General features: G+C 39.9%; 1 long non-coding RNA gene across 1 annotated transcript; it reads right to left on the bottom strand.

Moving 5' to 3' along the window:
* Positions 1-6,174: 6,174 nt before the first annotated feature.
* Positions 6,175-8,544, bottom strand: LOC146514673 (uncharacterized). Its single transcript, XR_014875407.1, has 4 exons — positions 8,106-8,544; positions 7,579-7,731; positions 7,118-7,207; positions 6,175-6,526 (listed from the first exon to the last, which is right to left on the bottom strand). It is a non-coding gene; the product is annotated as an uncharacterized LOC146514673 (long non-coding RNA).
* Between the last annotated feature and the right edge of the window lie 17,520 nt (positions 8,545-26,064).

Here is a 26,064-nt window from a genome sequence, read left to right as displayed (position 1 = left end):
CAGTGGGCGTTACAAAGCACAGTGATTTTTAAAACCTGAGGGTAATGACAATAACCATCATTATGCTGACCCTTCTGTAGTTGAGACAGCTCCCTTAAAAGCCTGTCATACTTTTTCCTACTCATTATGATGTTAGAGAGAGCAGCTATGGCCTAATATGGTCATCCCATGCAGGGACACAGCCAAGAAAGTTGCTTAAGAAAGTGTGTACAACCTTTAAATGATTGATTGTGGTTATTTATGGTCTCTTCCTTCTTCTTCTTTTAGCTGCTGCCTTTAGGGGTTGATATAGTGGATCATCTACCTCCATCTCTGGCATCCTCATCTGTCACATGAACGCTCTGGATTTCTCTTTGTTCCTATGCTGGACTTTATTTTAAATTGAATGTTGAACAAACCAGGTTTGTTTGTTTTTTCTTCATTGTACTGTTTGCTTTGAATCCTGCGTTTGGCTAATTCTGCAAAAACAACAAACAAACTTACAAATACAAATAAAGACATTAAGCAAACAAACCAAAAATATGCTGTTTAAAATATGAGCTCATATTTTGGTAAAAGCATAAGTTAGGTCAAGAGAAAAACTATGGTACTAAAGTCAAAAGTGTGCCAGAAAAGTAAGTAAAGGTGGTTCAGGACATGTTCAAATACAGAGAGCCTGTGGTGAGGTGTGCAGGGATACAGATGGTTCAAGGTGGGGGTGAAATAATATCAGGGATTTGCTCTGAGCTCCTTCTTGTTTGCAGTGGTGATGGTCAGGTTGACAAGTGAAGTCAAACAGGAGTCTGTGTGGACTACAACATTTCCAGATGATAATGTGTGGTTTGGAGGAGAAGTTAAATCACATGGAAATATAAATAAAATATCAGGTAAATAAAGCAGACTGTTGAAGATTTATGAAAAACTCACCGCGTGAGGAGGGCTCCATTATTCTAACCAGCAGAAGCAGGGGCGACCCTTCATAATTATTGATGCTGAGAATCTCAGCATTTTACCGAACACATTGACATTATCATCTTTTTTAAAATCATTTTGCAATCATCTTCTATAAACAGCAGTTCACTGTTGCTGCTGGTTGGTTTTCACAGAAATATTTAGCATATATGGCGGGTACACGTGTGAGAAGCCAGAATTCAAATGACTGGCCTTCACGATGTTTTGAGAGATTCAACTAATGAGGCCTGCTGGCCCCAATTTGCAGCTTTCCATATAATATTTAGTATTTCTTGGAAAATTCCTGATCATTACAGGTTGTATAAATCTCCAGCCTTTTCAGACAGGAGGGTAACCAAACGGTCTTTAGGAACGCAGCTGCAAGAACACAGCAGGATGTTAATACTAGGGACATCTAAAAAAAAAGGTGACTATCAATTTTCATTAAAATGATCATTTAAGATGTTGAAAGAAAAATAATCTCATAAAAACCATAAATAAGGTGTTTTATTCCCCATGTTACAGCTTTAAAACCAGTCATCCTTGCATTCACAGATAAAAAGTTACCAAATATTTATTTTTGATTGGATCCAACCCGCCTTCTCTTTCTCCAAATGAGCAGAACATTTTAACATAATGAGGACTGATTTTACAATTCTTATTAGAGAGTGATGAGCTTTGAATGATGAACAAGAACCTGGTTAACATTTAAAAATGATCAAACCTTTGTTTAAAGTATATATAGTGCTGTTCAAACTAATTCACGGTAATAAGTGTGTGGTTGGGGGACATGTTTACATCAGCATGAAGTTCTTGGAACTGCTCTCAATGATCAGAAAAATCTGTATTTTTCACAGAAAGTTTCAGCTTTGGTTATTTTTCACCTAAACTTTAGTATGTACCTCTTTCTAGCTGGACCTCCTCTTGCCTTCAGAGTGACCTTAATTCCTCATCACATTGGTTTGCCAAGGTGCTGTAAACATTCATATAGAAACATCTATATTTACACTATCAGATTTGTATATTTAAATAGCATTAAAAACAAGGATAAAAATGAATTTGAGTGGGGACAAAGGACCTTCTGAACTGCTCAGATCTGCAGCGCTGTGAGAGCCTCCATCTACAGTATTATAACTTTTCCCCAACCTAACAAACTGAGAATATTCAGTCAGGTAATCTGTTATCCAGAATCTCTCAGTATGAGGTGCAGGAATATATTCAAAAAAGATTCCTACAGGCATCATAGATCTTAAAGGTATGTGTTGATCTTGTGCAGCATGTAGAGGAACACATTACTCTCTCTGTTCTGATCCTGGAAGGCCAATTGGAATGGGAACCAATACACAAGTGACTAGTGGCGGTTTTTGATATGGGCGACATGGGTGGTTGCCCTGGGCAGCATCATGGAGGGGTCGGCATCATGGCATCGGCAAAAAAACGTTGCTCGCACCCATGCTGCCCCAATACCATGCCAGCGAATTTTGGGGACTGCACGGGCACCGAAAGGTTTTTTATATTGCCCATTTTTGAGGAGTAAGGGCGACCTCCATTTACGAGGTGCGTCTGCTGCTTGCTGCACAGGGAGGAGAGGGGCGTTAGCCATTTGAATACTCTCTCTCTCTCACTATGTAAAATATTTATCTGGTTAAATTCAGTGTGGTTCCGCCAACAGTTTTCACAATAGGGCTTTGGAGTTGACGTCACGCCGCAAGGTATTGTGGGAGTGTGGCGCCATTTTCCTGGGCCACGAATCAAAACAAACACACTGTGTCGGAAGGACGACTGCAAGAAACATGCTTAAAAGCAGCTCAAAAGAAAAAGGACAGTATACAGACCGATTGCTTCCGGAGGCGAAGCGACGGTACTTGCAAAAATAGAGTGCATTGCAAATGTGGACCCGTATGAAATACGCCAGTGGAGTAGAGACCCAGACGACTTACCGCCATTGTCCTACCCCGATATCTTTACGTACCTTGTTTGTGGAGTCAGCGCATACACGGCGAACCAGTTTTGTAATTACAAATCGCTGGAGGCGCACATCCAGTTTACTAATGGCTGGGTGCAAGATTTGGCTATTTTCAAGCTGCCAACCTGTGAGTACGTCGTCATTCAAACCAGGCTAAGTCAGCTGGAGTGCGTCGAGTATAATAGCCATTGTCCACCCCCCACCACAATTAATGTTATACATTTATCAATGAATTGCAAAAATCTCGTTGTCATATTATGTGTCCATAATTGTAAAGTAGATGCAAACTACTACATTGATAATCCGGTTAGATATTACTTAAAACCCTTTGGTTGGGGTGGGGGTGGTGTTTACCTCTGACTAGTGCTCTTTGTTGTTGTCGTTGCGTTCGCCGTCTGTGACGGTCAGAATGTGAAGTTCGGATTTTGGAGTGCCCCATGTGTAGCGTTGGTACCCTGTCTGGATTTGTTTGATCCATTTCATAGGCAGGTTTCCCTACAGTTGTGCGAAAGAATTCAATAAAATCAATAAAATTATTAAGCTATAAAGAGTGATATGAACATATATTGAACTTACCGGAATGAAAACGTCTGGAGCACCAACAGATATTTGGACATGGAAGAGAACTGGATATCAGCTCGTCTCACGGCGGCTATCCAGGCTAGACGCCTTCTTTTGGTAAGGTCCGCTATACGAGCTGCCTCATGTTGCTTCCAGGTTGGGAAAGAATAAAAAGATATAGGATTCTCAAGCTTAGTTCCTTGCCGGTCGTGCGATCGAACATTACAGCCGACCACACAGCAAATACGAACCATGGCTGATGTGTGTGCTTTCGCTCCTCTTTCGCTTGAGCTTTGTTTGGCCCAGGAAGATGGCGCCTCAACCAAAAATCATCACGCTCCAAAGCCCTATAAAATATGTAAATGTTAACTCACCTTCCTGCACACTTCTCCGCTGCTGTCCTTCTCTGCTTCCCCAGCCCATTCTTAACCTCTCCTCCACACAAACAAAGAAATATCCAAGTGAGAACTCTAACCAAAATTCACTCGTTATCAAAATCAATTCTGATGCAATCACTTTGGGCCGAAACTACCTCTTGTTTCCTCTCTGCCTTGCTCCTGTAAAAGAGACACTTACCTGCACAATTACCTGTAACGACTCCAAGTTCTTTCCTAGTAATTCCTGCAATGAAGCCTTTTTAAACTGCAGTCTGTCTCTGGGTTCAGCTCCTTTGAGTTCAAGCATTTGGTTAGTTATGACAGAGAAAGAGACAAATACCCACTAATCAGTGCTAAGCAACAGACTAATAAAATATTGTCAGTCACTAAAACTGAAGCACAAATCTCAGTGTGGAGTGTTTGGGACTTCTGTAATGAGCCAATCTGCCTGTCTGGTGCATATTCTGTTGTTATCCAGAAAATAAACAGCAGCATTAGAAAATAAACAAGCGCTCTTCTCTTATTGAGTCAAGCAGTTGGTTAAACTGGCTGGTGTTGTACTCTGCAGAGATAGTGCTAACAAAAAGCTGTAAATGCCTACAATGATCATTCATAAGGGGTGGCTGTAGCTCAGGTGGCAGAGCAGGTCAGCCAATAGTCAGAAGGTCGGTGGTTTGATCCCAGGCTGCCTCCTGGCTACATGCCAAATATCCTTGGGCAAGATACTAACCCCATGTTTGCCTACTGGTGGTGGTCAGAGGGCCCGGTGGCGCCAGTGTCCGGCAGCCTCACCTCTGTCAGTGCGCTCAGGGCAGCTGTGGCTACAATGTAGCTTGCCATTGCCAGTGTGTGAATGTGTGTGTGAATGGGTGAATGACTGAATGTAGTGTAAAGCGCTTTGGGGTCCTTAGGGACTGAGTAAAGCGCTATACAAATACAGGCCATTTATCATTCAATATTTTTTTTGGGGGGGGGGACTCATGTGTATTCTCGGTATATGAAAAAGATAAGGGCCTAATCAAAGGCATTAGAAACAATGCTGCTCTGTCATCACTTAAAATAACTGTTCTGTGGCTGATAAAAGCTCAGATCTCGCTCCTAGACTGTGTACATTTCAGTCTTCTTCGTGGTTTTCCAGCCTACCAATGTAATTCAGACATTTTTTGATTCACTGGAAAAAATATGTTGTTGGATTTACTTAATTCAATGGTGGACATTTGTTGCACACAGATGTTTTGCTTTGGCAGCAACTTAAACAATTGAGTTAAATTAACACAATTTATTCATGTTCAATAAACCTGTGCAATTTGTGTTGATAAAATGTGACTTAAACATGTTTTGATGAAGTAATTTGAGCTCATGGAATATTTTAATCCTTCACAATTTTTTCACTTTATCCCAACACCATTCAATAACTTTTACCCAATACTACTTGGTCACTTAAATACTACATGTTATCTTCAAATTACATTTTGCTATTATATTCTAGTAACAAATACACAATTTTCAAATGGAGGCCTTATAACAGATTGTATTGTTCTTTTCCAAGATGGTTGCTGGCATCCACCAGTAACCTTTAAAAACAAAATGTCTAATTTCACTGCATTGACAGTAGGTAAAGAATTAAACTGACATTACTCCTCCACTGAATCTATATAAATCAACAGTTAAATAATGTCAGTTCTTCCGTGTTCTCTGGAATCAATCACAGCAAAGAAATTAGACTCTTTTAAAAATGTTACAGGACAATACAAAAAATTCTATTTAAGGCCTCTGACGTCAAGATTCTGTTAAACAACAATTATAACTAAACAATTTGAGGTAATGTTAGTTTTCATTAACATTAAATTAGGTTACTGATTTGGCAAACACCTTCCTATTAACATTACCCATTTTACCCCAATAACTAAAGAAATTAGCACTTGCAGGTCAAAAACTTTATTCAAGAGACTGAAAAATAACATTGATACAGTGACTGTCAAAAATTACAGCACTGATCATACTGTGACATCCTGGTTCAAAACAGCACACTTAGAAATATTCAACGTTCTTTACTTCAACTGAAAATACCATTTCACACGACCCATATGGATATTTAGACTGTATAACTGTTCACGCTACATCTCTTCACTAGTAAAAGAAAGAAAAAATACAAAGAGAAATTTAAAAATGCTGCCAAACAGACAAACAGAGAACTTGTACAGAGCAAAAGGAAAAACAAACAACAACAAAAAAAACGGCTCATCCTCATGGCAGTTGCAGAGTATATAAAAATGAACACTGCGATCTGTTCCTGGAATTGAGCTTCAAAAATGCAGCAGAACAAGTGTGAGATTTAAATGTCCTCTCACCTAGAGCTGATCACCTTGCATGCATAACAGTGAGCTTTCCTTGCAGGAGCAGTTTTGTCTTAGTTGTGAGCTTTTCTTGAGAGCTGAGTTGCATCCAACTCCATTACCACCCTTTGAATCACCTCAAAAGTGTAGCAGAGCTGTGATGGGTAACTCATATTGAAGGAATATAAAAGGTCCAAACAGCATGGCTACTGCAAAGGTCACGTTATCCAGATCTTGAAGAACTACTATACCCTTGATGATGATGCCTACATCAGAAAAGTCATTGCCTGGCGTATCCTCTGGAGACAGATGTTCATTGTGGTTTTATCAATCTGTGCAGTGGCCTCAGTCAAGTCCTGGTTAAACACAAAACATTTTTTTAAGATTCCTTTTTAAACTCATCTCTTTCGAATCTACCAGTTCTAATGTCAGAGTAATTTAAACCAATGAAAGCAACATAGTAAATAGCTATAGCCAAAGAGTGGCCTGCAATGCTGCCATTCATGGTCTAAAAGAGTTTCTAAGAGAGAGTGAAAAACATAAGAATTTCAAATGCTTTACATTAGTTTTTGTTAGAAAGACACCGGCCCATCAGAAATCCAGGTTATGTCACTCAGAAGATGTTAGAATTTAGACTTTCAGCCCCACAATTTGGTTAGCAAGTTGGTCATTTTTTTTTTCAAACAAAAGCTAATGTAAATATTGGTGGGATTTTCCTTTGTTCACTAGAATGACAAATTTAAAGTTTTTTCACACTATTGTGACCCCTAATACAGGGGTGGGGGTGGGGCCTCAAGGGCCGGCGGCCGAGTTCACTACCAGGCCTCATGTGAACTTCAAATTATTAAAGAGAACTACTGGTCCTAACCAGTCCAATGAGGATCAAGTGGATAACTAAATGCATTTTTAAATGTTGCAAAGCCACAATCTACTCATAAAACACTTACCATGAACTCCTGCACCAAGATGTTGCAATTGTCTTTCACACAGATGCGGAGCACTTTGATGAGGGACTCCCTTTGAGCATTAATGTCATCCTAAAGTATTATAACAAAGAAAACAGAGATTTGTGAACTTTTCAGTAGCACAGAAGAAAATGATCCCAGACAAAAACTCTTGACTTTTTAAACCAGTCAACATGCAACACCAGCATCTACAAAGCAATATCAAAAATTCCTGTTTGACATCAACTTTATGGATATATAGTTTCCAGAACATATATTTTTAAAAAAAGATAAATTTTTCTCAGTGGGCAAGTAAATGCATGATGAAAATTATGGCATCCTTTCAGTGGAATCAGTACTCACAGGTAATAGTTGACTGTTTCAATGGATGCAGCATAAAATTCTTTTACTGACCTAATGCAATACATATACACTTTGTAGTTAAAGAATTTTAAAGTTCTTACTGTCATCATGGCAGCTACATCCTTTAGCTTTGTGCCCTGTTCCCCCGATCACTTTGCAAACACTTTCAGCAGACTGTCAGAGAGAAACTCAGCTCCGTCAGAAACCTTGACTGTAAAGGCATGTTTGGGATGCACTGGAATGCTGCATTTTATCTGAAATGACATAAAATTATTTTTGAAATAACAGCAGGCACTGTGCTTGGTTAATCAGTAATGTTTTGTTGAATAAAAACTGTGTTTCCAGATCTTATGGGATTAAAAAAATCCAAAGATGTTTGTTTCTGATTTGCAACCCAACAACCCACAAGTTACAACCTCATTTTAGTTCAAGTGTGCATTAATGTGAGTCCAGTAATCACCTTTCTGACAATACATACAGGTATAAGTTAAACCTATGGCAGATTTTGGATTTCTCAGTTGTATTAATAGGGTGGTCTATTGGTGTATGCATGCACCTAATAATTATACAAAACCTATTATAATTAAGTTACAGAAACCTTAAGCGAAAATAGAATATACTTTCTTACCATAACACCTTGAACCCACAATCCATCAGCTGACTCCTGGTGAAATGCAGAATAGAGGTCATCTCTCAATGTGCAGCAAAACAAAAAACAGAAACAAAAGGACAGCAGGTGAGGGCAGGAGGGGTAGGGATGTAAGCTAGCATAATGCTGCTAATGATATTAGCTAAAGCTGTTCAATGTCCAAAATCTCACTAACACCACGGTGCAGTAAATACACAATGTAACTGAAGAGTCAGTTGGCAAATCTATTCACACAGAAAACCAAATTATGTTATGAGTGCCTCATAATTAGGTTTAATGTGATATTACGGCTCTTGTGCCAAAGACAAATTCAAATGAAAAAGCGCCAATTCTTTGACAACAGATAAAACAGCAAATAAGCTAACGGGTCTTTTTTAGCATGTTACATGGCGACACTCTATACGTTTAACTACATTTGGCTGAAATATGGTAAATATTAATTCAAAAAATCAAGACATACCAAAAACGTTGAGTTGGCTGCTTGACTTGACTGAGATGGATGCCTTTTTTGAACCACGATCCAAAGCCCGCGAGATGAAATCACGCGTGGTTTCATGAGATTTAATGTTGCTATCTTATTGACTTACTTCACCTGAACATGATATGAACAATTTAATACACCCTTTCTGCATATCATGTAGTTTTTACACTATATGGTTACATTTATCTTTAAAACATGAGGCAATTGTGTTAAATACATGCAAGATGCTTACATAAATCCAAGAGATGGCCAGTGCCTTTTTTTCAGTGTTGACATATCAGAAAAGAAACTGTTTGTCTTTTATGTCTTAAAGTTTTTAATGAGTTTGTATGGTTTGTGAAACGCAGGGCTAGTATATGATATATTGAATAAAAAATTGTATACTATTTTTTTTCAAGTATGGTATTTCTTTCATAAATTTTAAGATGTAAAGATGTATTTAAAAAACAATGAGCAAAATCGTTTTTTCTTGGCAGTTGCTCGGTCACCTGTCTGACTAAAAGGGTACTTAACAGCCGGCATAACCATCGGGAATCTGTACCTGCTGCTTTGTGAAAGTCATGAGTCAGAGGGCTGAGTGACAACTTATTCAGAGCATTTCAGATAAATCAGAAAGATGGAGCCGTCTGGCTGGGAATAAGAACATAATTAATTGTGTTTCCTGAGGTGAAGGTAGGTAGGCACTCCACCTCAATGTGATAGAGCTATACAGCAGAAACCTCTTAGAATTTTTTTTCTATTGCAAAATGTATAATTTCAACTGCAATAGAGTCCCTACAGTTGGTATAAATGTTTACTGGAATATACAGAGGCATACCTGCCCCCACACAGTGCACTAAGAGCATATGGATGGATGGATGGATGGGCAAAGGCAGAGCATGCTTATGGGGTTCAGGCAACAAACTACAGGCAACCGGGGCAATCTGCTGGTTGTACTTCATTTGTCATTTTCATCATTTTGTTTTGCCTTTTCACTGTTTTCCAAGGTCACAAATTAACTTTGACTGTCCTCAGAAAGAAATACTGAATCAGACAGTCTTCACCATAAAACTTGTTGTAAGGCACCTTGACAGTAATTCAAACTCTGACCTCTGTCACCAACATGAATATGCAAATAAGCCTGGAAATTATTCAGTCCAATGAGCCATCGCTTGATAAGCGTGAAGCTTTTGTCAAGTGTTTGGTTGGAGACTAATAAAAGCCGTTTAACCCACACCTCATCTTCACATTCAAGACAAACAACACTGACACTAATGTCCACTTTGAATTACGAGGCGTGAAAGCAGATCCTAAAATACACATTCAGCCATGCAAAGTTTGGAGTGCCTAAGAAGTTCTTGGATTTAAAAAAAAAAAGAAAAAGTCCTGTGAAAATGCTTCTTAAAGGCGATTAAAAGCCTTCAAAATAAAATGAGTACCAGTACAGGACATAATTAACACATTTCAGGTACACCTACTTTTGGTTTTTGATGAGCTCCCACTCCAGGGACTTCTGGCCGTATAGAGGTGAGTAATGCACATTTTCTGCAGCAAAAGGGTCTTTGTAAATTCAGACATTGTTTACACTGTAGTTGTGTAAACTATCAAAAACAAACAAACTGGGGATGAAGCCTATAGTTCATGAGGTCTCACTATTTAGGGGAGTCTGAAAAACAGGTTTTTAAGCGAAGCCTTTGATACGTTCTCTCTCTCTCTTCAGCATTTAATGAAAGATCTCTTTAAACTGCTGTCATTTATGTTCACCTCTTCTTTTTATAAAATGCCGTTTCAAAATAAATGCATCGATGTTTTAAAATAGTCACATGTCTCCTAAAAGATCATTTGATGGTTTTATCAGCAACAATTCAGAGCCTCATGCATATGGTCTGCAAGCAAAGCTCCCATCATTTAGTTTTCATGTGTTTCCTCCTGACCTGGTCACTGTTATGATCCATGATATCAGCTGCTCTCCAGAGTCAAAGCTGTAGTCTGATGGACTCCAGCTCCACTTTTCTGGACAGCAGCTGTTCTGCTCTGGATGTTCACTGCAAGCTATGTGGCCTCTTTAAGCAGCACAGGGTTCAGGTACCCCTACACCAAACTCACTATCAGCAGTGCAGAGCAAAGGCTACAGTCAGTAATTGCAGTCCAAGGCAGTGAATTTGGAGGAGGTTTTAAGTAAGACCATGAATCTAAGACAGAAACCACAATTATGTTTTTATTTAATCACATCTTGTTTTTATTTGTGTTTTGTGGATATAGAAACATTTGTACTATATCACTTTAGAATAGAAAGGCATTTCTGTAAATACTTCTCACTTTATTTTGCATTCTACATTTTTCTTTTTGTGTATTTTATTTATTCTTGCACTGTGTAGCATTTCTCACATACTGAGGGGGAACAGGGTCAGGGCTCACTAATCACACATTTCCTCTTCACTGTGCTGATGTCTGCTGAATGAAGCATGACACTTTATACTGTGGCTTCAGTACGCATCACGATTGATTTGAGAGTGGACCTTCAGCTTAAAACAAAAATAATGTATTAATTTTCATATGGCAATTACATTTTCACATGCTGAGAAGTAATTGGACATTTCACTGATAAACAGTGGTATTCAAGTAATTCTTATATTTGCAAAAACTTAAAAATATGATAGAAATATGATATTTAGTTTTTAAAAGGATGGTTTTGTTTTGATATATTTCTTTGTCCATGTGCTTGTTTTTGCTGTTATTTGATGAGGAGTTATCCCCATTTGTGTCAAATAATGTAGGCCAGCTTATACGTCTATATAAATCTCACTCATTTTGACTTTTTAAAAATCTTTTGTAAGATCTTTCTTTTTTTATGTGTTTAATTATTTCTGTTTTATTAAAATCAAACATTTTACCTCTTTGTTGTTGCACCTAGAGAGCTTAAAACATCTTCCTGATTTCTTAGTTTGTTTTTTAAATATTTGTTACAAATCACATTCTAATATCAGACAAAGATAACCTGAGAAAATATGAAATACAGTTTTTAAATGATTATGTCATTTATTAAGGAAAAAAATATCTACACCTGCCTGGACCTATGGGAAAAAATAATTGCAGTAATGAGAAACAAATAGGCAGCACAGTGGCATGGTGGTTAGCACTGTTGCCGCACAGCAAGAAGGTCCTGAGTTCAATTCCACCATCAGGCCGGGGTCTTTCTGTGTGGAATTTGCATGTTCTCCCCGTGTTTGCGTGGGTTCCCTCCAGGTACTCCGGCTTCCTCCCACTGTCCAAAGACATGCAGCTTGTGGAGATAGGTTAATTGGAAAATCCAAATTGTGAATGTGCGAGTGAATGTGAGCGCGAATGGTTGTCTGTCCCTGTGTGTTGACCTTGCGACAGACTGGCGACCTGTCCAGGGTGTACCCCGCCTCTCGCCCTATGACAGCTGGGATAGGCTCCAGTGCGCCCCGTGACCCTGAAAAGGAGAAGTGGAAGCGAATGGATGGATGGATGGAGAAACAAATTCACTGACTGATTCCTATCAGTCTGGAGAAGGATACAAAGCTGTTTTTAAAGGTTTGGGAGTCCAGGAGTGCCCGACCAACCAAAATTTCTCCAGCCATCAGTGACACATCCAGGAGACATGCAGCATCCACCCAGAACAACACTGAAGAACTGCAGGCCTGATACAAAGTCTCATCTCACATTTTGCCAAAAACAAAAGTTGAGTGCCGTTACATCTGGCATAAAACAAACAAACAAAAAAAAACTAAACTCATACCAATATCAAACATGGTGGTGGTAGTGTGATGATCTGAGGCTGCTCTGCTGCTTCAGGACCTGGACAACTTACTGTAACTGAACCATTCATTCTGCTCTCTATCAGAAAATAAATTAAATAAAATAAAATAAATTTGGGCTGGACACAAAGTCTCATCTCACATTTGCCAAAAAACATCTCGATGATCGGAAAGACATTTGAGAAAATATACTGTGGACTGACGAAACAAAAGTTGAGTGCTGTTACATCTGGCATAAAACAAACAACAACAACAAAAAAAAAAACAGTCCAGCCCAAATCGTCCAGATCTAAATCTAATAGAGAAGCTTTTGTGTTTTTGAGGGAGGGTTGTATAATTCCCATTTTTCTTTTCTCTCTTCTCTTTGAATGAGGCATGTGGGGAGGAAGAAGAGGTCAAGTCCAACCTATTCAAATATGAATTGCCAAGCAGACAATGTGGGTAAGTATTGTGGAGCTACATTTGGCACTGGGGGGAAAGGACAGGGAGCATCTTGTAAATATTCTCCAGGCCCATGTAGAGCAGCAGAAAGCTCAAGAGTGGAAAAAACAAGCTGCACAACAGAAGTTTGGCCTGACTCCGCTGGAGGTCCTGGTACTCATCAGGCCTTAGGCCTGCATTACAACACACAGATCAAGAGGATACTGGATGACTCTTACAGAGGCTGCGCCAACTAGGATCCTCCCAACCATGTGATTCATTTTCTGTTTCCTCTTTCTAAGCTTGAACTTTTTTAAACTTGTAATATCACAAACGAATTGATCTAGAGCTCAAATTCACCCTTTTTTTCCCTTCTCTTTACTTTTTATGATGTCACAGCATAGCTATCTGAAGCCCCATTTAACTGATGCTCAAGTTATAAATTATGGCTGAAAAGACTAGAGGGTCATTTATCAATCAGGTCTACTCCCAGCTACTTTGTCTGCATGTCAAAGGATCTGTGTGTAAGATAGTGAACTCCAAGTTGCCCCAGTGTGAATGTCTGTGCGAATGTTAGGCAGTGGGCTTGGGTACAGAAAAAGCACTTGTATGAATGTGTGTGTGACTGGGGGCATGAGCCTTGAAGTAAAAATGAGGCTGTTTTATATAATATATAAGTACTGGTCAATTTGCCATTTAAGTTGTGAGAGGCAGCCAGAGACTGTGAAGAGAGAATATTGCAGCTCATTTCAGACAGAGGATGAAGTGAGGAGCTGCACCAAGGCCCAGCTTGACATAAATGTTAAATGTTTATTTTGAACTCCTTATGAAAAAAGCATAGAAAATGCATAAAAATGAGAAATAGACAGAGAGCTGGACATAAGTGTTAAAGGTGTATTATAATAATAGCTTTGATTGTTGTGAGTGAGGTTATCAATTTCAATTTCCTATTAGATGAATACTACTCTTTGGACACTGTGTGAAATGTAAATAAAAACAGAATACAATGATTTGCATTCTGCATAGATTCATATTTTATTGCATTTGTGGATGAGACAGGAAATTCTGCTCACAGTCAATGATTTCTGAGCACATTCAGTGATTTCCAAGATAGACTTGTGCCTGCTTTTAATGCAGTGTTGCCAGAGAACCCAAAGATCACAGGCATCCAATATTGATTTTCAGCCTTGTCCTTTAAACATGATTTCTCTAGATTCTCAGAATCTCTTGATAGTATGTACTGTAGATGAACATTACTCCGAAGTTCTTCAGCAAGATACAGTTATTTGAAAATTGGTGAACCGCTGCCCTTCTTCACTTCTGAGAAAGTCTGCCTCTTTAAGATCCACTTTTTATATTGCATTGTGAATAAAATACAGATTTATGAGATTTATAATCATTCCATTCTGGTTTTATTTGCACTTCATAAAGTGTGCCAATGTATTTTGGAATTGTTTTTTTTGTTTTTTTAAATAGTTTCCTTTTTGGAGCAAAATTCCAAAAATGAGCGGGCTATAGCATTTCTGAAGATTTCTCCGTTTCTCCCTTTGTTATGTACTAGTAAACTAAATATCTGACATCACTTCAGAATTTTTTTAATGTAATAAAAAGAAATCACCCATTACCACTCTTAGCTCATGAGTCTGAACTGCCTCTGCACCAAGTGCTTAAAGATTAAACTGATGTCAGGCATCATACTTTAAAATGGACATGCTTGCTATGAGCATGTTCGTATGTGTTTGTGTGTACAGATGAGGGTCTCTCCTGACAGTGGTGCCACCCTGATGGCTGGTGAGCGCAGGACAACGGATGGCTGAAAATGAATTTGGACAGCTGAGTGACCGCGGGGCAGCCCCGGCCGAGGGTCGTCGTCTGATGACCTTGTGCTGTCTGCCGTGGAAAGCTGATCTGACAGCACGAGGCCCAAGGCCGCAGACACACATGTGGAAGAGCAGATAGCCACCAGGACACAGACTGACTAACTGTCAGATGTGCAGGCAGGAGGAGAGTGAGGGCTGGGAGGTGTTGAGCCATTAACAACAACACTTTGCACATCAATTAAACAATTGCTACTCTTCTTTGAATTGGCACGTTTAGAGTTAGCCTGATGAGTAGATCAGACTGCAACATATTAGACAGGTCAAGAGTTAAGTCCCTGTACTCACTCAGTGCTGTGATATCCAAAAGCAACATATTAAGTTCCTGATGTTTCGTTTTATTTTCTTTAAAAACTGAATTGAGTGAGTTAGGAAAACTCTCAGCAGTGCACTCATTAAAATTAAAAGTCAAAAAATGTTATGTCCAAATAACTAAAACAGTTCATTTCAGCAACTTGACCCCTACCTGATAAAAATTCCTACACTGTGGCTACATAAGGGGCAGCACGGTGGGACTGGCACTGGCTGTTGCCTCATCCTGTTCCAGATCAACTCATGACTATGTATCACATGCTGACCATTTTCCAGGAGTGGGCCTGAACTCAAGCATGCTCAGCTGTTTCCTATCTCCCCTTTCTGTTTATTGCCCGTATTTCTACTCCATGTAAAAGCTGGGTATCGATTTCTATAATTGATTCGATTCTGATTCATTTATCAGTACATATCTATATTTTTATGTCTGTGTACAAAAACAAAGCTGACACTTGTGAGACATCAGAGGTGTAAGCATCACAGCAGATGCCTTGGTGTCAAAGTAACTGAGGATAAAGCACAGAAAAACATGAAGGAGATTTTCCTGGCCTGGCTTTTTATAGCAGATAACCCACTTAAAAATACTCTGCAGTAGCTCAAAAACAGAAGAAAACCATGAATCAACATATGAACATTAATTCAATTCAATTTTCAATTCAATTTTATTTATATAGCGCCAAATCACAACAAATGTCGCCTCAAGGCGCTTCATAGATACAGAGAAAAGCCCAACAATCATATGACCCCCTATGAGCAAGCACTTTGGCGACAGTGGGAAGGAAAAACTCCCTTTTAACAGGAAGAAACCTCCGGCAGAACCAGGCTCAGGGAGGGGCGGCCATCTGCTGCGACCGGTTGGGGTGAGAGAAGGAAGACAGGATAAAGACATGCTGTGGAAGAGAGACAGAGATTAATAACAGATACGATTCAATACAGAGAGGTCTGTTAATACATAGTGAGTGAGAAAGGTGACTGGAAAGGAAAAACTCAATGCATCATGGGAATCCCCCGGCAGCCTACATCTATTGCAGCATAACTAAGGGAGGATTCAGGGTCACCTGGTCCAGCCCTAACTATATGCTTTAGCAAAAAGGAAGGTTTTAAGCCTAATCTTAAAAGTAGAGATAGTGTCTGTCTCCTGAATCCAAACTGGAAGCTGGTTCCACAGAAGAGGGGCCTGAAAACTGAAGGCTCTCCTTCCCATTCTACTTTTAAATACTCTAGGAACAACAAGTAGGCCTGCAGAGCGGGAGCGAAGTGCTCTAATAGGGTGATATGGTACTACAAGGTCATTAAGATAAGATGGGGCCTGATTATTTAAGACCTTGTATGTGAGGAGCAGGATTTTGAATTCAATTCTGGATTTAACAGGAAGCCAATGAAGGGAAGCCAAAACAGGAGAAATATGCTCTCTCTTTCTAGTCCCTGTCAGTACTCTTGCTGCAGCATTTTGGATTAACTGAAGGCTTTTCAGTGAGTTTTTTGGACATCCTGATAATAATGAATTGCAGTAGTCTAGCCTGGAAGTAATAAATGCATGAACTAGTTTTTCAGCGTCACTCTGAGACAGGATATTTCTAATTTTAGAGATGTTGCGCAAATGGAAGAACGCAGTCTTACATATTTGTTTAATATGTGCGTTGAAGGACATATCCTGGTCAAAAATGACTCCAAGGTTCCTCACAGTGTTACTGGAGGCCAAGGTAATGCCATCCAGAGTAAGAATCTGGTTAGATACCATATTTCTAAGCTTTTCAGCGCCGAGTACAATGACCTCAGTTTTATCTGAGTTAAGAAGCAGAAAGTTAGTGGCCATCCAAGTCTTTATGTCTTTAAGACATTCCTGCAGTTTAACTAATTGGTGTGTGTTATCTGGCTTCATGGACAGATAGAGCTGGGTGTCATCTGCATAGCAGTGAAAATGTATGCTATGTCTTCTAATGATGCTGCCTAGGGGAAGCATGTATAATGTAAACAGAATTGGTCCTAGCACCGAACCCTGTGGAACTCCATAATTAACCTCAGTGTGTGAAGAGGACTCTCCATTTACATGCACAAATTGGAGTCTATTAGATAGATATGATACAAACCACTGCAGTGCAATACCTGTAATACCTACAGCATGTTCTAATCGCTCTAATAGAATATTATGGTCAACAGTATCGAATGCTGCACTAAGGTCAAGAAGGACAAGCACAGAGATGAGTCCACTGTCAGAGGCCATAAGAAGATCATTTGTAACCTTCAATAAAGCTGTTTCTGTGCTGTGATGAACTCTGAAACCTGACTGAAACTCTTCAAATAAACCATTCCTCTGCAGATGATCTGTTAGCTGTTTGACAACTACTCTTTCAAGGATTTTTGATATGAAAGGAAGGTTGGAGATTGGCCTATAATTAGCTAAGACTGCTGGGTCTAGAGATGGCTTTTTGAGTAAAGGTTTAACTGCAGCCACCTTGAAGGCCTGTGGTACATAGCCGATTATTAGAGATAGGTTGATCATATATAAGATCGAAGAATTAATCAATGGCAGGACTTCTTTGAGCAGTTTTGTAGGAATGGGGTCTAAAAGACACGTTGATGGTTTGGAGGAAGTAATTATTGAAGTTAACTCAGAAAGATCGATTGGAAAAAAAGAGTCTAACTTAACATCAATGGAACTAAGAGTAGCTGTAGATAATATTAGATCTGTGGGATGATTATTGGTAATTTTTTCTCTAATGATAAAAATTTTATTTGTGAAGAAGTTCATGAAGTCATCACTAGTTAACGTTAAAGGGATGGTTGGCTCAACAGAGCTCTGACTTTTCGTCAGCCTGGCTACAGTGCTGAAGAGAAACCTGGGGTTGTTCTTATTTTCTTCAATCAGTGATGAGTAGTAAGCTGTTCTGGCTTTGCGGAGGGCTTTCTTATAAAGCAACAAACTATTTCTCCAGGCTAAATGATGATCCTCTAAATTTGTGACACGCCATTTCCTCTCCAGATTACGAGTCATCTGCTTTAGGGTACGTGTTTGAGAATTATACCACGGGGTCAGGTACTTCTGATTAGAGACCTTAGTTTTCACTGGAGCTACAGTATCCAGAGTCGTACGTAGTGAGGAGGTGAAATTATTAACAAGATAATCGACCTCTGTTGGGGTAGCGTTCAGATAGCTGCTCTGCTCTGTGTTGGTACAGGGCATTGACGATGATAACAGTGGCTGGATTATATTCTTAAACTTAGTTACAGCGCTTTCAGAAAGACATCTACTTTGATAAAGTCCACTCTCCACTGCTGCGTAATCAATTATTGTAAATGTAAATGTTATCAAGAAATGATCAGACAGGAGAGGGTTTTCAGGAAACACTGTTAAATGTTCAGTTTCTATGCCATATGTTAAAACAAGATCTAGAGTGTGATTAAAGTGGTGGGTGGGTTCTTTTACATTTTGAGAGAAACCAATTGAGTCTAACAACAGATTAAATGCCATGTTGAGGCTGTCAGTTTTAGCATCTACATGGATGTTAAAATCACCCACAATAATTATTTTATCTGAGCTCAGAACTAAATTAGATATAAAGTCTGAGAAATCAGACAGAAACTCTGTGTAAGGCCCAGGTGGACGATAGATGATAACAAGTAAGACTGGTTTCTGAGTTTCACAGCTGGGGTGGACAATGCTAAGCATCAGGCTTTCAAATGAATTAAAAGTCTGTCTTGGTCTTTCATTAATTAATAGACTGGTGTGAAAAATTGCTGCCACACCGCCCCCTCGACCTGTGCTTCGAGATTTCTGGTAGTTAGAATGACTCGGGGGTGTTGATTCATTTAAACTAACATAATCATCCTGCTGCAACCAGGTTTCTGTAAGGCAGAGTAAATCAATTTGTTGATCAATTATTAAGTCATGTACTAACAGAGACTTGGAGGAGAGAGACCTAATATTTAATAATCCACATTTCACTGTTTTACTCTTTGGTTCAGATGTGGATACTGTATTGTTCTTTCTTTGTGATTGTTTAAATTGTTTGTTGCTGGTTTTTAGTTTGTTTTTTGTCTTTTTGGAAGCAGACACAGTCTCTATGGAGATGGGTTTTTGGGGGGGTAGCAGGAGGAGAGAAGCTGCAGAGAGGCGTGTAAGACTGCAACTCTGCTTCCTGGTCCCAACTCTGGATAGTCATGTTTTGAGGGGTTTAATAAATTTGTCGATATTTCTAGAAATGAGAGCTGCTCCATCCAAAGTGGGATGGATGCCATCTCTCCTAACAAGACCAGGTTTCCTCCAGAAGGTTTGCCAATTATCTATGAAGCCCACATCGTTTCTGGGACACCACTCAGACAGCCAGCAATTTAAGGAGAACATGCGGCTAAACATGTCACTCCTGGTCTGATTGGGGAGGGGACCAGAGAAAACTACAGAGTCCGACATTGTTTTGGCAAAGTTACACACCGATTCAATATTGATTTTAGTGACCTCCGATTGGCGTAACCGGGTGTCATTACTGCCGACGTGAATTATGATTTTATTGAATTTACGTTTACCCTTAGCCAGCAGTTTTAAATTTCCTTCAATGTCGCCTGCTCTGGCCCCTGGAAGACAATTGACTATGGTTGCCGGTGTCTCTAGCTTCACATGTCTGAGAACAGAATCACCAATTACCAGAGTTTGACCCCCGGCGGGTGTGTCACCGAGTGGGGAAAAACGGTTAGACACATGAACGGGTTGGTGGTGTACCTGGGGCTTCTGTTTAGGACTACGCTTCCTCCTCACCGTTACCCAGCCTTTCCCCAGCTGCTTGGGGTCTGCCGGGGAACAGCTAGCGGGGCCTACGCTATCTTCGGCTGCACCAGCTACAGGGGCCTGGCTAGCTAAGGGTGAGAGCAGGGTGCAAAGCCGAGTCTCCAATTCAGTAATCCTGGCCTCCAGAGCTGCAAATATGCTACATTTGTTACAGATATCATTACTGCTAAAGGAGGCCGAGGAGTAACTAAACATCTGACACAATGAGCAAGAAAGTGCAGAAGGGGCAGGTGAAGTAGCATCAGCATTACCTGATGCTGCTGAAGTGAAACACAGCAAAGGCACAGAGGTTTATAAGGGACACAGCTAAGCCTTTTGCAATTTGGAATCATTTTTAAAAAGTTTAAATTTCTTTGGTATTGAACAGCAGAAATTGTCCTTGGTCTACAGGACAAAAGTCACTCTTTTGACCCACCAGTTTTCACACCTTGGCTCGTGTGATTAGGTAAAGGATCAAAAGGGGGTCCATGACCCTTTTGGGAGACACTACCAAAGGGCTTAAAATCTGGGACTCTCCATCAGTTGCTCTTAGAATGAAGAAACTTCTCGGACGAGTGGTGAAACGTCTTTAAGGAAACTTTTTTTAAAAGTCCAGACGCTTTTCTTTCCAAGCTCCTTAGACTACAAAGACTTGAAAGATTAAGAACTTTCACAGACAGCAGAAATTAGGCTTTCTTCTAGGAGGTCATTTTAGAAAAAAAAAAGATAAAACAGCAGCCGACAGCGCTGTACACAATGGTAGACTGGTGCATAAAAAGCAAGCGAACAATGCAGAAAACAGAGATTTGAGATTGTAAACTTTTTGAATTACACTGAGAGAGAAAGAGCTGTGCAGGAAGTGTGATTTTATTGTGGTGGAAGCAAAATAGCAAAAGTCAGAGGGAATTAATAATTGTGTTTTTCCAACGTCAAGCGCAGCTTTGATCTTCTTTTGCTGCTGGTTTAATGATTTTTGGCCAGAGAGTGACAAAACCTACAGGTTCAGAATATGTGAGATGTCGGTTTTCAGTACCCGACGGCATGTCCATGTATGTGCCCTCGGGTGAACGATCCACGCTCTGTGTTTACATCTTTGTGTGTGTGGCAGGATGAATGTTATCCCTTGGTTCAACCCACTTTCAGCCTGGCGCATTAGGGGGCGCTAGTATAAATAGTGGCCATTTGAGCATTCCTGGATCGCTTACCTGTGATCTCCTTTTTGGTCACCTGACTTCCCCTTGGTGTTGCAGAGATCATTCTGAAGCCTCCATCGCGGCTGGTAGGCGTTTACTCATTGTAGTGTGTGCATTACCTTACTTGGTGGTAAACAGATATTGTTTTTAGGTCATAGCTGTGGAAGCCTCCTATGAGCCCCTGCCCATGTTTCATGACGCGGGTTTACTCGGAAGTGTGGGCCTTAGTTTTACGCAACGCCACGCTAACTGAGGTGCTGCTGCTTTGCTTTGCTTTTACAGTCTGTTCCCGTTGCAAAGTTTCTCTTCCTGCTGCTGCCAGCTTTTTAAAGTGGACGTCGGCGTGGACAGCGGCCATATGCATGCCGGTAATGGGAGTCAGCTGGCGTACATATTGGCTGACCGTATGATTAATTTATAGTCGGGCAGACGGCTAGTTGGAGCAATACGGCGAATCCGTTTGCTCCAGATTTTAAAGTTTTATCCAGATTCTATGTTGTTTTTCTGTTTTGGTTTGGATTTTTGTTACGCCACTGGTGGGAGGCCCTTTTTATAGCTGCAGATCACCAGTGTGGTCCTGCAGTTGGGTTATCCCCCAGCGCTACATTCGTTTTGTTGTAATATATTAAAATTTTCTTTGTTTCTTTTTTTCAGATGCGGAGTGCTGACGTGGAGGAGACTAGGGTGCCTTGGTGGTGGGATCCTTTGAGTGTACACACCTGCCTTGTTTAGCTTATTAGTGCGAGTGTGTGATTTTGTGTTGCACTTGTGTCTTGGTGTGTTTTCTTTTTTTTGAGTTTGTGCGTGGCATCCCTGCCCCTCCACTGGTAAGCCTCAGCTCTGAATATATTTTTAAGCATATTTGTACATGGATTTTTATGACTGTGCTTTTATACGGTGTTTTAAATAATTGTTAATAAATTGTCAATTTGTCTTATCATTGAACCTCGTCTCTGTACTGAGTATAACAAACCTAACTGCCTTCTTGGTGATTAGTGTTACTTCCAGTATTCTCTGGGTGAAATTCCCAGAGTGGCGTTGTCTTTTAAAACTGTGAAGAGTATTTACTTTATTCTCACCTCGTACTGCCACATGTGGAATCTGCTTACATGCTTTTTAATTTGGTGTTTCAACTCTCTGGTGGTTATTGAAATAGTTTTGTGAGCTTTAACCTGAGATTCTGGCATTTCTGGCAATACATTTATATTTAAAAATCAATTTAGGATTTAATGAATCGACATTGCTTTATTCAAACTAAAATCATTTTGAATCAGGAAATCCTTTTTTTTTTTTTTTAAACCACCCCAATGTAAAACCCCTGTGAGTTTGCCTGTTCTCACCTGGACACTTGTTTGACCCACTGAGTTAGACTTACCTGTTCTGGAACTCGAGGAAACCAGATGGGTACCCTGTGAAAAAGAAGTAAAAATACTTACTTGAAACTTTGTTTTGAGAAAACTTTCCCAAGTGATGTTCTGGTCTTTGGGGAAGTGCTTTTCAGTGCTGTCTTTTGCTGCACATTCCTGAAACTGTTCATCAAAACCTGTTAAGTCATTCAGTTGTGTCCTGCTGTTGAGTCCCTCAGGTAAAATTGGAAAAAAAAAAAGCTTAGTGTTGTGATGAAATTATTAATTTGGTTTCTGCGTCCTCTGAGCTTTATCAGTTGCTTCACTTACCGGATTCAAATGTTGCAACTTTTTTAAAAAGCTTCTTTTTATGAACATGTTCTGCTACTATAGACTGCTCTCAATACTGAGAGAAGTACAACTCTGTTTCTAGAGGTGACTGTTATTTTAAGGTTTTGTGGACATTACATAAATTCTGGTCATTAACTGCGGGGACCTCTAGCCTCTGATGGTTGACTGGACCAGTGCACTTATCACTTCATTTAGATTGCATTACACACTACACTGACTCTGTTTTTATAAAAGAAACCCAATTTCTAACAACAAATCAGTTTAAGTATTTAATTCAAGGGCTACAACGCTGTAATAGTTGATGTCCCAAATCAGAGTTGCAGATATTATATGTCAACTTCATCTGTATTTTCCATGAGATTTAAAAACACGGAATGAAAAGCTTATACCTAATATTTAAAACTAAGACCCTGTTTTATAAGAAGGTCTGTATCGGCTCAGACACAGGCAAGTGACCACCTGTTGCAAAATGTTTATTCCACAACCAGTTGGTGGATGCTGGAGATTGGAGTTTCTGGCTGTTGCAAACAGAGCGCTTCACCAAAAACTTTCCTTGTGCTTTGGATAGCAAATTACTGCAGTCACCTGTAGTTTGCATGAAAGATGCAGTTTTGTCTGCAGAGGTACTGAAACTTGAAAATGTGCAGCACAAACTAAAAACTTTTGCCTTCAAAGTAAAAGTTGTACCATACTGTTTAAACAAGCACATTTCAAAAGGTGCTACTTTTACTTTGAAGGTGACTATTTTCTAGTGAAGGTGACCAGTTCCTGTTTGCAGTTTCACTGCCGCTTAGTATGTGGTTGGTGATACATAGGCTTTACGGCAATCTTCTAGCAACCACAACATCAAAAGGACGTTTTTGGTGAAGTACGGTATACTTCTTTACACCAGTGTCACCTAGTCACAGCAAACAACTTCCTGCAACCACTCATCGATGGCTAATATGCACGTTTTTCCTGAGACCAGTGGTTACAAGGAAGTTGGCAACCAGTCTCTACACCTATATTACTGAGGCCTAAACATAACTTCTCTTTAAGCCAACTTTCTCTGATTGCCCACTCCTCACAAACAGTAAGAAAGCTTTACAAGCAGGTACAGTATGTGTTCCCTTCTTGTGACATCATAACAATCCAATAGTAGAAAAAAATTATGTTTAGAGTAGTGTGAGTGTTTTTGACCAACTATGCACACACTCTAAATATGGCTTTTAATCTTTTTAAGTTGAGCAATGTGCATATTACTGTAGGGTCTTTACCTTATGATATAAAGTGCCTTGAAACCAAGGATCTAGGGATGCACTGATACCGGTATCGGGTATCGGCCTCGATACCACATTTTTTAAAGTACTCGTACTCGTTAAAAGTCCCCCGATACCGAGGACCGATACCACGGTCTGAGACCTGTCTATGTTTGAGCGGCATGTAAGGGGTTAATCACAGGCGCCAAGTGCCCGCCCCCAGGCCCCGGCTGCAGCTCAGAGCTGAGAGAAGGGCAGGCGAGACAAGTCAGCCCTGTGGAACTATTTCAAAGTGAACGAAGACGCGAAAACAAAGGCGGACTGCAAATTGTGCTCAGCGAAATTGTCCAGAGGAGGTTCTAAATGTAGCTCATTTAACACAAGCAATTTAATCAAGCACCTAAAATCCCAACACGACAACGAGTACAAAGAGTTTACCCACGCTTATTTACCCATGCTTATTAGCAGAGGAGCATAGCTGATGCTATAGCAGTGGGACGGAAAATAGTTGGGCATTTTAAACATTCCACCTTAGCCTACTCCCGCCTCGAGGACATTCAGGGACAGCTCAACCAGCCAATAAAGAGACTGCAGCAGGACGTACAGACGCGCTGGAACAGCACGTATTACATGCTCCAGTCCCTCATTGAGCAAAAGCGAGTGCTGGGCGTGTCCGAGCACGAACTCCCTGACTATCTCACCGCTCACCAATGGGCTCTTATGGAGACGACTGTTGCCATCCTCGCCCCCTTTGAGGAACTAACTAAAAAAGTGAGCAGCTACGACGCACTAGCCTCTGATGTCATCCCAGCTGTGACTGTGCTAGTGAGACTTCTAAACAGAGAAACAGACGAACAAATTTAAAATTAAATTTTGTTTTTTATAATTATTTATTCTGTAATATGTTGCATACAACATGCTTTTTATTTTAAATAAATGTTCTTAATTCCAAACTAGTCCCTTGTTTGTTTGTTTTTTGTTAAATTATAGGACTAAAGCTGTTACCTGCAAATTTAAATCATGTTTTTATTAAGTACTCGGTATCGGTATCATCGAGTACTAAAATGCAAGTACTCGTACTCGTTTCCAAAAAAGTGGTATCGGTGCATCCCTACAAGGATCCCTATTTAAAATGAACTATATGTTAAAAAGTGAATATATTTTACAGGTTTCAGTATCTACTTTCTGAAAGAGCAGAATTATTAGAGAAGTACTACATTGTCTGCAAAAACTAACACGATGGTATAGCCAAACTGAGATGACTCATGTTTCATAATGCATCTCTGTATACAGTTCAGTATGAGTTTCTTTATGAAGACAAACTCCCCCACACGCTGTCATACTCATGAAGGCTGCTACAAAGATGAGGATGTGACGAACATGCTTGTGTTTAACACTGCGGGTTAACAGTGGCCAGTCAAAGAGCACTTAAGAGCTCCCTGGGAGTCTTTAGTCATGCACACAGAAAAAAACAAACAGAGATCCTACTTCTGTCGGCTCGTCAGCGTGTCAGAACAGCAGCTCCACACTCGGCCACATTAGCCCTTCACATTAAGAGCTCATGAATGCATTTACATCTCTGGGATCATTAACCAAAGGATTCGCTCCACTACATTCACATCACCTCTTTTTTATTTTCATCAGTATGTCCAGCATCACTCTTGATATCGGCATAGTCATCATAACCATCATGATTTTAGTACTATTTTTTATTTTTTGTGTGTATGTCTTCTGTTTTCAACTGGCTTCATTGTTTATGAGGACTCTGCCTTAGACAACATCAAATAAACTTTAGCTCATTATTGTTCACATTACTGATGCATGACTCTTCTAACACCTACCATATACTGACCTTTGCTGATGATGCCACAGTCATTGGCCTGATCAGCACTGAGGATTAGAGAGCATACATAAATTAGGTGGAGCAGCTGACAGCCTGATGGACAACGAACAACCTCACTGTGAACAGAGACAAAACTAATGAGATTATCATGGAGTTCTTCCACAGCTGACCTTTAGTGGTAGGGAGGGTAAAGTACACTAAGTTTTGGGGAATGCATCCAAATGATGGCTTGGCCACTGTGTAGAAGGCAAAATTCTCTCCACCTTCTTCATAAATTGACCCACTTGAGCACTAACAGTGTTTTAGAGAGGAACCATTGAAAGCATATTTACATACAGCATCAGTTGTGAAAAA

The sequence above is a fragment of the Neolamprologus multifasciatus genome, chromosome 7 (genome assembly GCF_963576455.1).
Source record: "Neolamprologus multifasciatus chromosome 7, fNeoMul1.2, whole genome shotgun sequence".
Lineage (NCBI taxonomy): Eukaryota > Metazoa > Chordata > Actinopteri > Cichliformes > Cichlidae > Neolamprologus > Neolamprologus multifasciatus.
This window is presented reverse-complemented; position numbering and strand designations above follow the sequence as displayed.